The sequence below is a fragment of the Aphelocoma coerulescens genome, assembly GCF_041296385.1.
Source record: "Aphelocoma coerulescens isolate FSJ_1873_10779 chromosome Z unlocalized genomic scaffold, UR_Acoe_1.0 ChrZ, whole genome shotgun sequence".
In the NCBI taxonomy this organism is placed as follows: domain Eukaryota; kingdom Metazoa; phylum Chordata; class Aves; order Passeriformes; family Corvidae; genus Aphelocoma; species Aphelocoma coerulescens.
Window position 1 is genome coordinate 2,241,198 of NW_027184085.1, and position 15,126 is coordinate 2,256,323.

Consider the following 15,126-nt stretch of genomic DNA (forward strand, 5'->3'; position numbering starts at 1 on the left):
TGGGTCTGCTGCAGGGTCTCACACGGTGAGAGTGATGGAGAAAGCGACAAAGATTCACAATACGCTTGTGTCACGTCTCACAAAGGGCCCACATGAAATGTCAGGCTATTTCAACACTGGGCATCTTGCTTCTGAAGCAACGACAAAAAAAAAAACTATCCAGGAAATGGAAAGTTATGAGGAGATTCGAAGAGGTCTTGTTGCTGGATGTCTGTAGATTGGATCTAAACACAAGCATGGATCCTAAAGGGGATACAGAGCATAGAGTATCTGTCCCAGCTCCTTGCAGCATCAAATGAAGGGGGAAGAATGCAGGCTCTGACCTTAAAAAGCCACTTGATAGCCAGAAGTAGAATTCAATCCACAACAATCCTGGCCTCCCTGAAGACACAAGAGAGATGATGGGCTAACTCAGGGGAATCAGAACCCCATGCCATGGGTCCTAGCCCAAGTACTTCTACATGAACACTGCATCAGTCTCATTTTAAAACTGAACAACTCAATGGGGTCAGAAGTGAAATGGAGTTTTTCACAGAATGACAGAATCATTTACAGTGGAAAAGACCTTCTGTCTAGTCCAACCACTCCCCCAGCACTGTCAAGTGCCACATCCACAGGGCTTTTAAATCCCTGCATGGATGAGGAATCCACTACTGCCCTGTGCCAATGCCTGACCACCCTTCCAGTGAAGACATTTTTTCCCAATATCCAATCTAAAATCCAACCCATGCTTCATATGAGATGTAGAGGAGATTATATAGGAGACTTATTTGCATCCAAGCAACACCACAATTGCTGTGTGCTCTGGGCATGTTTTATGCACTGAGGGCTCAGGCCAAATGTGAAGCACGTCATCAGATGGGACCAAATTATTGTAATATAACACATTACAGCCCATGAGCTGGGCTGTTAAATCCTTCCTGTGCATGCTCATGGCCTGCCCATGTGGCAGAGGAGAATGTGTCAGCTGGACTTGCACGTATATGGTTTAAAACACGTTTCACTTCCCAACAGGAGCATCTCAAGAGCTTACACAAGGCCAGCAGCTCCACAACAGGTTGGTAACTGAGGCTGCTGTGGCAACAGTCAACAGGAGAGGTTTGGGACAATGTTCTTTGTCTCACAACTGGGGTTGTCTTCTAGAACACACCAGAACAGTCACAGCAGCTCAGCTGAGAGCAGCTGACCATGAAGCCACCATATTTCAGTCGCACTGGCTGGGGAACCCGAAGTCACTGAGCCTTGACAGCCACGGACAGGGAAATTTTGCAGGCGCTGGACTAACCACAAGAGGGGGATCACAGTGAATGCAAGAGACGCTGAAAACAGTCTGGAAAACGTATTGTAGCCCCAGAATTCAAGGGCATGGGTCTCCCTGCTCTGCCTGCTTTATCTTCCATCCACAAAAACACCACTTGATATTTTGCTTAAAATTACAGGTGAAGGAGAATTGCACTTTGCCCGCTGGAAAACAAAGACCATCTCTTTGTACTAAGTATTTCAAGTACAGCCTTTGACAAATGTGTGTTTTCATTGGTCAAAGCACACACATCCTTACCCAGGCTCTCATGTCTTTACAATCAGGCCAGAAAATGAGCTTTATTCTCTTATCCTGTGACTTTTATAACTGACCTACAGTCAAACCCCGTGAATATCACATATGTGACCACATACGATTACTGGGGACAGCAGGCACAGGCGTTAGGGCGAGGAGGACATGCTGCTGAGACTCCAGCTATCAAATAATCGCCATTAGGTGTCGTGGGCATTGGAAGATGTATAGAGATGCTGCACAGCCAAGCAGGATCTGTTTTTTCCCTCTCAAAGGGGTGGCACGCAGACACACTAGTCATGGCAACTGTCATGTGGGGTGCGATCAGCCAGGTTTTTAATTGGCTTGCAGATGTTGTGCCCTGGCTATATATATTATTTTCACTTAAGTTTATGTCAGCAGGAACAAGACTCGACTAAATTTATCCCCTGTGCTCAAGACTAACTGCACAGGCCTTGAAGGGTATTTTTAATAGGAGGTAAACCTCACCCACAAACAGTCTCTCATTTCAGGCCTACAGATGCGATATTTTCCAGTCCAGTTTAACTCCAACCCTGCCCCTTCCTTCCACAAGCCCCAAATGACTGTTTTCTCCTGATTCTTTGGTCACTGTGTAAGTGTGATATCCCTTGGCAGAGCCTACAAAAGAGCTGGGGAAGAATATGATTCCTGCCTATTTGGCTCCTTTTAGGGTTAAAGCCAGGATGGGTTTTGTGCCTAAAGCAACATCCTTCACGCAAATGCCAGTATAACATAAATTGTGCCAGGCTCTGAGGAGAAGCAAATGTCAAAAATTAAGTTATTCTTCTGTTTGACTCACAAATCCAAGTAGCATGCAAATAAAGAGGAGCCATCTGTTCAGTCCCTGGGCCATTTGAAGTTAAGCATCCAGTGCCAGCTCCCAGTTCCATCAGGTCAGCCCTGCTGGCTGGCCTCCACAGGACGTGCTCAGCCTTGCCCAGGACCGCCTGTCACCGCACAGCTCTCCGTAACCCTTCATGCTCCTCGGGAGCTCAGCTGGAATTTTGTTGCTGCTTTCAGTTTAGGAGTCCAGAGAAAACGAGCAGCGTCCTCAGGAGGATTAATGGGCTTATAGCAGGCAGATTTAGATCAGATATTTAGAAGAAATTCCTGACTGCAAGGGAGGTAAGACACTGGCACAGGGTGCCCAGAGCAGCTGTGGCTGCCCCTGGATCCCTGGCAGTGTCCAAGGCCAGGCTGGATGGGGCTTGGAGCAACCTGGGATAGTGGAAGGTGTCCCTGCCCATGGCAGGGGATGGCACTGGATGAGCTTTAAGGTCCCTCCCAAACTAAACTATCCTGTGAGTTTATGATATGGACACAGGCAGTTCTGTCCCACGGCAAACCCAGAGAGGGTAGCTTAGGCCATTGTTAGCTGGAGATCTTGCAAGCCCCAAGTAGGCTGCTGCCCTTCCTCTGTGCTGTCCTCCCCTCAGCCAAAGCAGCCTGGTTTCAGGGTCTCCCAACTCCCACCTCTTGTCCAAGGACCCACCCAAACTTACAGAAACCCCAGCATAGCTCCAGGGAACCAAAGCAGAGTCAGATTGCTGTCAGTGCAAGGGGAGGACAGGAAGCAACAGCAAAGGAACACTCCCTGCATCCTCAGTGTATAAATAAAGAATCCTACCAAGCTTTGTAACTTGTTGAAGAGGCAGCTCCAGACCAAAATCAGTGACAATGTTATTTAAGTACAGCAAACAACTTGCAATGGTCAGAGAAGGATCATTGGATTCCTTGGCTGAATCCCTCACTGGAGCAGGAGCACCTGGACAGGAAGCTCGTGTTTAGGAAGGCTGACAATTCAGAAGCACCAAAGTGTATCTGCAGTGGATGTGACAACACTGATACACACTTCCAGCATGCCACCTTCTCCATATGGGAACAGCCTGACCCTCACACAGTCATGGTAGAAGTCAGGAGCAAGGTTCCTTTCTCCTGCAAGATGGAGTAGGTTGCCACAGCTTGTACTCCCCAAGCCATGGGGGGAGTCAGAGAATTCTGTCAGAGAATTCTCTTCCTGTCAGAGAATTACAGAATTATTCAGGTTGGAAATGACCTGCAAGACCATTGTGCCCAACCATTCCTCCAGCACTGCCAAGGCCACCACTGACCCATGTCCCCAGGTGCCACATCCACACGGCTTTTAAACCCCTGCAGGGGTGGGGACTCCACCACTGCCCTGGGCAGCTGGGACAGGGCTGGACAACCTTTTAAGTGAAGAAATTTTCCCTAATATTCAATCTGAACTTCCCTAGGCTCAGCCTGAGGCCGTTCCCTCTCCTCCTGTCCCTGTTCCCTGGGAGCAGAGCCCGACCCCTCCGGCTGCCTCCTCCTGTCAGGGACTTGTGCAGAGCCACAAGGTCCCCCCGAGCCTCCTTTGCACTAGCCTGAGCCCCTGCAGCTCCCTCAGCCTCCCAAGTGTCTGCAGGTGGACTGAGTTGTATCATACTCGGCTTCATGCAGGCTGGACCTAATGGAACATGAGAGCACCTTGCTCCTGGCAGGACCCCCATGTGTACTTTGGTGCCACGCCGCCAGCATCTGGACTTAGGGAAATCCCTAAAAGGGCCTTGAAGGCTTTGGGAGCTGGGATGGAGAACAGATGCAGACATGCTGAAGAAACCATGACACACTTGCTGAGAGGGAGCACCAGGAGCTAACTGGAGAGCTTTTACAATGTGAGTCACTCGCTGAGCCCCATCTCACGGCATGCTAAGCAGTATGAATCAAAGACTGAAAATGCAGGGCATGTCTTGCCCTACAGAAACACCATCAACCACTTTACTTTTTAAGTAATGATTTGCTATTGATTATGTGCATGAAGATGAGGTAGCTCCCTACTTCTCCTGCCAATTTCCACACTCAATTACATTACAAGCGGGTGCCGGAGTTGAGCCATTTCTAACAGAGCTGAGCTACTGCTCTCAGGAGGGGATAAACTTGACGCATCAGAAATCTGTTGGGAATATTCCTGAGAGTACTTCAGGTGACCACAGACCTCCTTAAGTACAAGTGGAACAAACATGGCAGTAGGAGAGGGGTGCCCACATCTCCCTGACCATACAAGTCAAGTCCTACAGACACAAGACAGGTGTGCCTTGGAGAGTGAGGAAGGGAATGTGGTCTAGGAGCAGTGTGCTTATGGTTCCCAGGTGCTGTGGGGTGTTCAGGTTCAGCGATCCTTCCTGCCATGGTGAGCCTAGGGCCAAGGATGACCACAGCACAGGCAGGGATGTAGTCCCACTGGATCTGAAGAGGAAGGTCAGGGCCAGGTGCTGGTAAGAAGGAACTACCAAGTGTTCTAGGCAAGGTGAAGGCATGAACTGGGTCCAGGGTCCACTTGGGAATAGCCGAAGCAGGACTGCAAACAAGGTCACAACATGGGTATGATGCTCACCCAAGACACAAGACCCCAGACAGGACTACAACCAAGTACTACAACAACACAGCTCAGGAAAACTGCCCAGAGCTTAATTAGAGCCTCTGGACTAATGAGTGGAGGGTGCATGAGTGGAGGTGAAGTTGGTCAGAGTAATTAATACCAATTAATGCACCCAGGACCCAAAAAACTAAATGCAAAGTGGAACAGGAAAAGTTACATTTCTCTTTCATCCATTTCCAATCTCACACTGAAGTCTTCCCTGGTTGCATCCCATCTCAAGTTTTCCTGTGGCAAAAACAACCACAAGCATCACTCTCTGCCTCGTGACACCTCCATCCAAAGCTCCCAGCCCTCACAGCCTCTCGCCTGCTGTGCTGGTGAGTGTTTGCCAGATAAAGGCATGAGGGAATCCTTAGCACACGTCAGTCTTATGTCACTCACTCTCTCCAAGGTGCTTTTGGCTGCAGTGGGTTCGGATGCTTGATTCCACCTCGGTGTGTTTTTGAAGGCAGGAGATGTAGAGGGGAGATCAGGAGGCAGCATCACGTTGTTCCTGTCAGTGTGTTTTACACAAGCTTGTTGTTTTAAAAATAATCAGGTGCTAAGTCTGGATCTAGAGAATGAGATAAAGCTTAGGAGTGTGTCCTAAGGAGGCAGAGAGGGGGCAGAAAAAACCCTCTGCCCCTTATGGGGAGCTTTGTAGCTGGATGGCATCCTTTCTCTGGATGAAAAAGACCCCAAATCCTTCCTCTGCTTTTTGTTAGGAACATGCATTCCTCTACCAGCAAACTCACAGCAGCTGCTCCTACCGTTGCTAATTTAAACCTTCCCTTTAAATCTAAAAACACACTACTAGTGAAGGATTTTGACTGAAATCGGTGACTTTTGACTAATTAAGGCACTCAGAGGCAGACCCCAGGCTGAGTCAGCTGTTAGCAATGGTTTTACTGGGTGTCAGAGCAGAGATCCCAGGCTGGATTGCTGTGCCGGGCTCCTCCACCTGAAACAGATGGATTGCAGAGCAACAAACCCTAAAGGAACATCCTGAAATGGTGTTTCACTGGAAACATTTGATGAGAATCCTAAAAAACAGAGGGCAAATATGCTGGAAATGTTCTAAACGCACACAGGGAGGCTCTCCCTGAGTAGCTGATATTGAGGGGGAAGCCTCAACTGCTCAGAGTTTAAGCTGACAGTGTTGTTCCATGACTCAGCATCGCGCTGACTGCACTCAGGGACCCAGTGGGAAAGCACGGGAGCCTGATGACAGGGTAGGAGACCAGATGAAATAAAAACAAATTGTGATTGTTGGCTAGGTCTGACTTAAAAAAAAAAAACGGGAAGTCAAAATCCCAAATTCCCAAAACACCCTGCCAAATAAAAAAAATGGTGTGTTTTAGAACACCAGTTTTGGGACCAAGATGATTAGACATGTAAGGGGGGCTTCTTGCTATCCAAATGTCATGGATTTCCTAGATTTATGTGCCTTCTTTGTCTATTTTCTCTGCAAATCATACTTCCTTCCCTCACAGCCCAATCCTCGAAAGGCTGAGGAGCGATAAAGGATCATCCGCAGGTTTTGTCGGGTTGGCTTGAGGGATGATGTTTGTCTAACAACACACAGGGCAGGCGGCACCAGAAGCTTGTGACACACATGAACATGGACACCAAACATCTCAAGAAGCTTCCTTTCTCACTGGAGAACACAGGCAGGGTGAGGCAATTAGGAAGGGGATGCAGAGAGGATCCAGAGCTGCTGGATCCCTGCAGGAGCAGGGCAATGCCATCAGCTGCGCCCCGCTCCACCAAGCCCTTGCCTGCAAGAGGGACTGGGGGTCTTGCAGCAGGATGATGATGGTGGAGTACCACTCTGATCCATATATCGGCTTTTTTTTTTAATCCCCATGCAAGGGTTTATTTGTCTGGAATATCAAATGGTGCAGGACACGAGAAGTGGTGCCATGGGAACCTCTGAGGTTTAACAAGAACAAGACCTGAAGCAAGCTGCACTTGAGGCGAGGTGACCCCTGGGATCAATCCAGGATGGCGATGAAGAGCAGCTCTGGGAAAAGGACTTGAGGATGCTGGCGGTGAGGCCCGGACACAGGTTGCCCAGAGAAGCTGTGCCTGCCCTATCCCCGAAGTGTCCAAGGCCAGATTGGACGGTGCTTGGAGCACCCTGGTCTAGTGGAAGATGTCCCTGCCCACGGCGGGGGCTGGGAGTGGCTGATCTCTCGGGCCCATTCCCTCCCGGGCCATTCCCCGTCTCCGAGATCCCACCCCTCCCGAGATCCGCACCGCGAGGGCAGCGGGCGGCGCTCAGACCCCGGGGCGGCGCCTCCGCCGCGCTCCCCTCAGGCGGTCCCGCCCCCCGCGCGCTCCCATTGGCTGATCCTCCCCGCCGCGCGCTCCCATTGGCCTCGCCGCCCGTCCGTCCGCCGCGGTTTGTTTGGTCGCGTGGACCTGTCAAGCCCGGGGCGGGGGGGGGGGGGGGGGGGGGGGCGCGGGGGGGAGTGACAGAGAAGGGTGCGGCGCCCCCCCCCCGGCGGTCCCACGTGGCAGCGCCCGGCGCCCCGACGGGGCGGGCAGGACTCCCCTGACCCCCCCCCCCCGCGCGTCCCGTGTGGCCCCCCCGGCGCGGGGCCAGCGACATCCGGGCCCTTCGCTCGCCACCGCCGCCGAGCCGCCCTCAGCCGCGGGCCAGCGCCGCCGGACGGGGCGGGCGGTGCCGCGGTCCCCGTGGCGGTGCTGTGTCCGTCGCCATCCCCCGCCGCTGCCCCCTCGAGGTGCGCGGAATTGCCCCGCCCCGCCCCGCCCCGTCCCGTCCCACGGCGGGGGCGATGCTCCCCCGGCTGCGCTGCCCGCGGATCCCTCCCTGCTGATTCGTTTTAGACGGTAAGTTCTGATTTTATTTATTTTTTTTTTCTGTTTTGTTTGCTATTTTAAAATAATGCTCTGTTTCCTCCCTACCGGAATTCCCGGGTGGGAACTGCTGCCTTCACCGACGGGGGTGGACCGAGGGGTCTCTCCATCCCCAACCCCTCCAGGACCCTCCTGCGGGGGGAGGCGGCGGCTCCTTCTCCTCCCCTCCCCTCCCGTCCCTCCCGTCCCTCCCTCCCGGTGCCCGGGGACCGTGCCCGGTTCTCCCGCTGGGTCCCCGAGCTGCGGCAGCATCACGCAGAGGCAGCACCGCTGTCACCGGCGCTCCTGGCTCCCAGGTCGGATATTCCCCCGTTCTTCTTCTCCAACGGTCGTTAATTTTTATTGATTAATTGTTATTAAATTTTTTTTTTTTTTGGTTGGTTGACTACTATTAGTAATTTTTTATTGTTTTCCCCCTGGATCGTGGCAAAACTTTCGCCCGAGTTCCTGCTGCCGGCGGTGGCTCGCGCTGCAGCCGATGCGGTCCCACTCCGCGAAGCGCTCCCTGATCCAAGGATCAACTTACAGGATCGGCTTTTCTTTGCAGGGAAGGACGGGAAGCGCCGGGTGATCCCGTCCCGTCCCGTCCCGTCCCGTCCCGTCCCGTCCTATGTCATCCCATCCTTTCTCCTTGCACCTCGCAGCGGGGCAGGGACCCGACGGCTCGGGATCCCCCCATTGCTGGGAAGCCCTCTGTGGGTTTTTTAGCCCGGTTTTTACCCAGCTGCTGCCCGTGCCTGTGAGAGCTGGGAGGCGGCTGTGGCTCCTGCCCAGGCTGGCACCTCGGGCGAGGCGCTGTCCCCGCTGATGCTGGAGAGCCTCACGCTGTGTCACCGTGTCTCTTAGGTTTGCCTGGCGCAGGATCATCCCCCGGACAGCCCCGCATCCCGGCGGCAGCACCGAGCCTCGGCGATGCGGTACGTCTGCCGCTGCGGGCAGGAGCGGGGCTGCCCGGAGCACAGGGTGTGGGGGAAGGCTGGCTGTGTGCCCCGGGCTGTGGGGCTTAGGGACGGGTGGGCCTGGAGGAGAGTGTCTCTGGGATGGGCACAGCCCGGGTGTGGGGAGTGTGGAGTGAGAGTCTCTGGGATGAGCATGGTGTGGGGTGAGCATCTCCGGGATGAGCATGGTGTGGGGTCAGCATCTCTGGGATGTGCATGGTGTGGGGCGAGCATCTCTGGGATGTGCTCAGCGAGGGATGAGCATCTCTGGGATGTGCTAACCCTGGATTCGGGGAGTGTGGGGTGATCATTTCTAGGATATGCTCAGTGTCGGGTGATGGTCCCTGGGATGTGCTCAGTCCCAGTGTGGGGAGCGTGGTCATCCCTGAGATGTACCCAGTGTGGGGTGATCATTTCTGGGATGTACTCAGTGTGGGGTGGGGAGTGTAGGGGGATCAGTTCTGGGCTGTGCTCAGTGTGGGGTGATGGTCCCTGGGCTGTCCCTGGTGTGCTGTGAGTGTTCCTGGGATGTGCTCAGCCCCGTCAGGTGTGGGGTGAGCATCCCAGCCGGCGTGGGTGCTTTTCCACCTCCCTCGCCGTGGCAGCAGCCGTGGTATCCCCAGATGTCCCCGCTGTCCCCTGGCCGCACACGCTGTGCGGCAGGAGAGGGAGCTCGCACCGAACAGGCTAAACAGGGAGGGGGACAGGATCCCCAGCCTGTGCAGGGTTCTGGGAGCCCCCCTACCCCCTGAAGGAGGGGAACCCCCTTCCTCTGAGCCCCCCCTTTCCGCCAGCCCTCGCCGCAGCTCCGGCGCTGAATTTCCTCCGAGCCCTCCTGCCCATATTGTGCTATTGATTGCTGAGCTGAACTTCCTCCCGAAATCATTAAAGCTTAAAAAATTGATGGCACAATAGAGCCCTTTATTAGCCACATAACTTTTCTTGCTTTCTTCCTTTCTTCTTAGGGCTTTTTTTTTTTTTTTTTAATCAACACAAAAGGGCAGAGCCTGAGCTCAGATTTGTGTCCTGTGTCCCTGTGAGAGCTGGGCAGCGTGCCCTCCTCCACCCCAGCTACCCATCAGCACAGCCGTGCCAGGCTATTTATTAGGAAAAATGGCAAAGATGGAATCGATGTGTGCAGGTTTTTTTTTCTCTTCTCCCTTAATCCCAGCCTCCTCTCTTTGCAGCCTACAGATAGGTCTATTTATTCCTGCTCTTGTAAATAAAAAATATTTGAATGGGGATTGTAATATTTTATTCCCTGTCATGCCTATCCTTCGGTCTAATGATGGCTGAGTTCTTGCTTGGTATTAACTTACCATTTTAGTAACAGTTGAGTTTTCCTGAAGGAAATCCCTCTGGGCTGGCCATTACTGTGTCATTGTATAACACAGCAGAAAGATGGATTACCTGGATGGATCTCCTCCAGCATGACTTCACCAAGTGACAGGCTTCAGCTAATTTATCCCTGCTCCCGTTGCAATTGTTTGGGATGGGGTTTATAGCTTCAAGGAAATATTTGCAGAGTCTCTGGGCATGCAATTGTAAACACAGACACTGATTTGCCAGGTGGGACTGCTGGCAGCACCCTGCTTCATTGTGAAGCCCCAGCTCCTGGAGTCAAGTTAACCCCTATGAGTTCTCCTTTAGCAGGGAAATACAAAGTTTTTACTTTTTCTGGTTATTCCGAGAGGTTTTAAGATGTGCTTGAGTGCGTTTGGGTAGAGGCAAGAGAAAGAGGCAGAAAAGAAGTGCATTTATAAGTGTGAGTGTGTTCAGGTGTAAAATAAATCTCATGATTTCAAAGCCAATATAACATTTTGTTGAAGGATCCCTCAGCAATCCTGTGCCGGAGCAGGGATTGAAAGTCATGTAGAGGGGACACTGCCTCGCTGCGTGGCCTTGGGCCAATCATTTATCTTCTCTGCTGCAGTGTCAGTATCTCAGGAGCATGGCTGCCTGTGCTGGCCCATTTTCTGCTAGCCCTGTCTCAGTGCTACACGCTGTCCCTCTCCTCCTCACCACATCTTTCATGTGGCACCCTGTTACTTTCAATGCACTGCATCAGGCTGGACACCCCTGAGTGCAAAGAAACCCCCCCCAAATGCTTCCCTGCTAGGACAGGAGCAATGGGTGCATCCCTCTGTGCTCTGGGTTTTTCAGAAAGAAATCAGATTTGTTCTGGGTAATGCCATCCACCCTGCTTGCCCCCAGTTTGTCATCCCTGCAGAATATGGCATGCTGCTGCTGAGAATGATGGAGCTGTAGAACAAGAATAGCTCAGAGGGGTTTGTATATGCAGATGACACTGAGCTGAGTGCAGTTGACATGCCTGAGTGATGGGATGCCATCCAGAGGGACCTGGACAAGCTTGAGAAGTGGGCCCAAGGGAACCTTGTGAGCAGGGATATCTTCAACTATCCCAGGCTGCTCCAAGCCCTGTCCAGCCTGGCCTGGGACACTTCCAGGGATCCAGGGGCAGCCACAGCTGCTCTGGGAACCCTGTGCCAGGGCCTGCCCACCCTCCCAGACAGCAATTCCTTCCCAAGATCCCATCTGTCCCTGCCCTCTGGCACTGGGAAGCCATTCCCTGTGTCCTGTCCCTCCATGCCTTGTCCCCAGTCCCTCTGCAGCTCTCCTGGAGCCCCTTTAGGCCCTGCCAGGGGCTCTGAGCTCTCCCTGGAGCCTTCTCTTGTGCAGCTGAACACCCCCAGCTGTCCCAGGCTGGCTGCAGAGCAGAGGGGCTCCAGCCCTGGAGCATCTGGGTGGCCTCCTCTGGACTGGCTGCAGCAGCTCCAGGTCCTTCTTGTGCTGAGGATTCCCAAGCTTGACTCCAGGTGGGGTCTCACCTGAGCGGAGCAGATGCAATTACACTGTATTGAAAAGGTCTGAGAGTGCCTAGACTGGGGCTTTGCAGTTAGCAAAATCGGGTGCCTGAAGACAAATTTGGGTATCTAAGCCCATGTGAAACCCTTCGCCTTCCTGGCTTGCCCAGGGGCATCCCTGTAGTCCCAGCCCTTGTCCCATTGCAGTGGCACATTCTCCTCAGCAGAGAGGACTTTCTGTTCTCTTCTCTTGCCACGCTCCAGAAGCTTATACAATTTTTTTGGCACTTTTCCCTGAAGTCATTATTCTGGGTAACATGGCTTGTTTGTTTATACTTTTTGGTTTTAATCATACTTTTTTTTTTTTTAATAATTTATTTATTGTGTCTGAAAAGCTCCAGGGCTTCCTTTCTACTCCCCCACTCCCAGATGGTCGACTGTAAAGAAAAAAAAAAAAAAAAAAAAAATACTAGAATCAAAAAGGAAATAGTTTGGTTCTGTAATGAATGAATTTTGGCTTTTCCAGAGAGAGTGTGGGAGAGAAAAAGAAGGGCAGAGAAAGAAGTGTCAGGTGTGTTTGGAGGGAAAAGTGTGTCCTGTCCTGTGTTTTCAGCTCTGCTGAGTCTGTGCCACTCATTTTACAGCACTCCTGTGAAAAGGGATCCGGGTCTTGCTTTGCCTTTTATCTCACCATGATCAGCTCAAAGAAACAGCAGTCACTCTCCTCATTAATCCGTTTCATTTATTTAATGAGACCTTAGTTCTCCATTACTTCCACTGGGAGGAGGTGCCTTGGCTTATTTACCTGAGCTGGTTGGTCCGAAAGGCTTTGCTTGGGGCTTTTTGGAGGAGCAAGGAGCAGGTGAGTGGGGAGTGGTGGTCCTTGTCAGGCTGCTGGCTCCCTCTCCAGCAGTTCTCCAGGACCGAAGGGAGTTGCTCCAAGAGCAGGGCTCAGGAGAAAGAATTAAAAGGGTGGGGTGGCACTGCCTGTCCAGGTGGCAAGGACAACCAGGAGACAGCTCTGCCACTGTTGCAGGCTGGGGTACAATTCCTAGGGAGCAGGACTGGGATACTGGCAGACCTTCATGGCTTGGAGGTCCTGCCCACCGTGGTGACACTTGGTCAGGTGTGGCTTGGGGTGGCAGCAGCTTGGTGGATGTCCACATCCAGGTGCTTAATGGGATGAACATCTGGCATGGGCACAGGAGATGACACAGTGCCTGGCATGAGTTAGCCCACATCCCAGGGGTGCTGGTGGACCACGTCAGCCTGCTTCTGGCCATGTTGGCTTCGTCAGGGAGGGTGCAGGGCCACCTGCTGCCAGACCAGAGCTGGGATATTGCACTGCTGCACTGCTCCCCAGCAGCAGGCCTTGCACGCTGCCTCGGGGCACTTTTGGAGCAGAGGAGAGGTGTGGGCTGATAGCATCTCATCCTGCTGGTCCATGGAAACCAGCACTGGGGCATGTGCTTATTGCTACTGTAGGAAAGCAGGTCTCCAGGGCAGCTAGGGAGGCTGTCACAGCTAGGGCAGATCACAGAGACTAGATGAAATGGCCTCAAGTTGCACCAGGGCAGGCTTAGATTGGATATTAGTGAAAATTTCTTCACGGAAAGCGTTGGCAAATGTTGTCACAGCCTGCCAGGGCAGTGGTGGAGTCCCCATCTCTGGAGGGATTTAGAAGCTGTGTGGATGTGGCACCTGGGACACGAGTTAGTGGTGGGCTTGGCAGTGCTTGGGGAATGGTAGGACTCAGTTGTAGATTCTAGGGAGCTTTTCCAGCCTTAACAATTCAGTGGTTCTTTGATCTGGGACAGGCTTTGCAGAGGCCTGAGCTGCTGGCCCTGTAGTTCCTCATGGTTTGGGTGTGCTGGTGGCACACACATCTCCATTTGAAAGGTCTGTCAGAGACCCCAGGTTACACCAGAGATGGGGCTTCTCTGACTCTTCTGGTTAAACACTTAGATGGGTGCTCTGTGCATCAGAGTTCTTCTGTTTGCTTTGCTGGCTTTTTCCTTGGGATTTGAGGACATTCTCTGGCTTTACGTCCGTTCCCCACCAACACCAGCCAAGACGTTTCCTGTTCTCCTGTGTGATCTGTAGAGCTGCTGCTGTCAGGCTGTGTATTGATGGCGTGGCCTCAGTCATGGTTGGCACCTGAATGAATTACAGCAATACAAATAAATAAGAGAAGAAATAGTATTTGCAAGAGCAATGGGTTGAAGATCTAACATTTATGCAGCGCCATTCATCAGAAATGACACACAAATGCTCTGTAAACTCTCACATGCACATAAAACGCTGCTCCCAGGCTTCGGGGTAGTGTCAGCTGTTTAATAAAAAGGCTGCACTATGGTTCAGGACCCAAAATACAAAATTATTTTGTCTACTTGTAGCCACAGGGAAAATTTGGGTCCACAAATAGCATGAACCCTATCAGAAACTGTTGGACTCCCCTATGAACATGATGTGGGCATTTTATTTATGTCTTTCAGTGGGTAAAACTGGCAGCTCTATGGCTTGTCTGAAGGTTGTTGCCTCTGCCAGCCAAGAGACATGGGCTCTTTTGGGTTGTGGGGTGCATGATGCTCTAGAAAGTTATGGAATGGTTTAGGCTGGAAGAGACCTTGAAGCCCATCCAGTACCACCCCCTGCCGTGGGCAGGGACACCTTCCACTGTCCCAGGCTGCTCCAAGCCCCGTCCAACCTGGCCTGGAACACTGCCAGGGATCCAGGGGCAGCCACAGCTGCTCTGGGCACCCTGTGCCAGGGCCTGCCCACCCTCACAGACAGCAATTCCTTCCCAAGATCCCATCCATCCCTGCCCTCTGGCACTGGGAAGCCATTCCCTGTGTCCTGTCCCTCCATGCCTTGTCCCCAGTCCCTCTGCAGCTCTCCTGGAGCCCCTTTAGGCCCTGCCAGGGGCTCTGAGCTCTCCCTGGAGCCTTCTCTTGTGCAGCTGAGCACCCCCAGCTGTCCCAGGCTGGCTGCAGAGCAGAGGGGCTCCAGCCCTGGAGCATCTGGGTGGCCTCCTCTGGACTGGCTGCAGCAGCTCCAGGTCCTACCTATGTTGGGGGCTCCAGAGCTGGGGGCAGCTCTGCAGGTGAGGTTTTAGCTGAGCTGAGTAGAAGGGGCAGAATTTTCTCCCTTGACCTGCCAGTCAAGTCCTAAGTAGCTTTATGAGTTACTGATTTGCTGAGAAAAGTGGAGCCTCCCAACCTCCTGTTGCTGCTTCTTGCAGATCTTGTGTCTGGTGGGTGCAACATTTACCAGTGTGCAAGGTGGCCTTTGCCCTGTGGGAACTCTTGGTCTCTGTTCCTGGTGACAGGAACCTTTCCACTGCTGTGCCGGCTCTCTCATTGCATCACGTTTAAGAGCACACATCAGAGGAGCAGGTGGGGAGGCAGGAGAAGAGTTTGCTTCTTTCCCCCCCTCGCCACCCTTTTTTTTTTTTTTCATTTTAATAAATCCAGCTTTTACATATTT

The 15,126-nt window shown here is 52.6% G+C and overlaps 1 protein-coding gene across 1 annotated transcript in view; it reads left to right on the top strand.

The window, feature by feature from the left end:
* The first annotated feature begins 8,734 nt into the window (after positions 1 to 8,734).
* ZBTB7C (zinc finger and BTB domain containing 7C) overlaps positions 8,735 to 15,126 on the top strand; it is a 153,068-nt gene continuing 146,676 nt past the window's right edge. The window contains exon 1 of the mRNA XM_069002061.1: positions 8,735 to 8,794. The gene's annotated coding sequence lies outside the window, so the exon portion shown is untranslated. The remainder of the gene's footprint in view (positions 8,795 to 15,126) is intronic.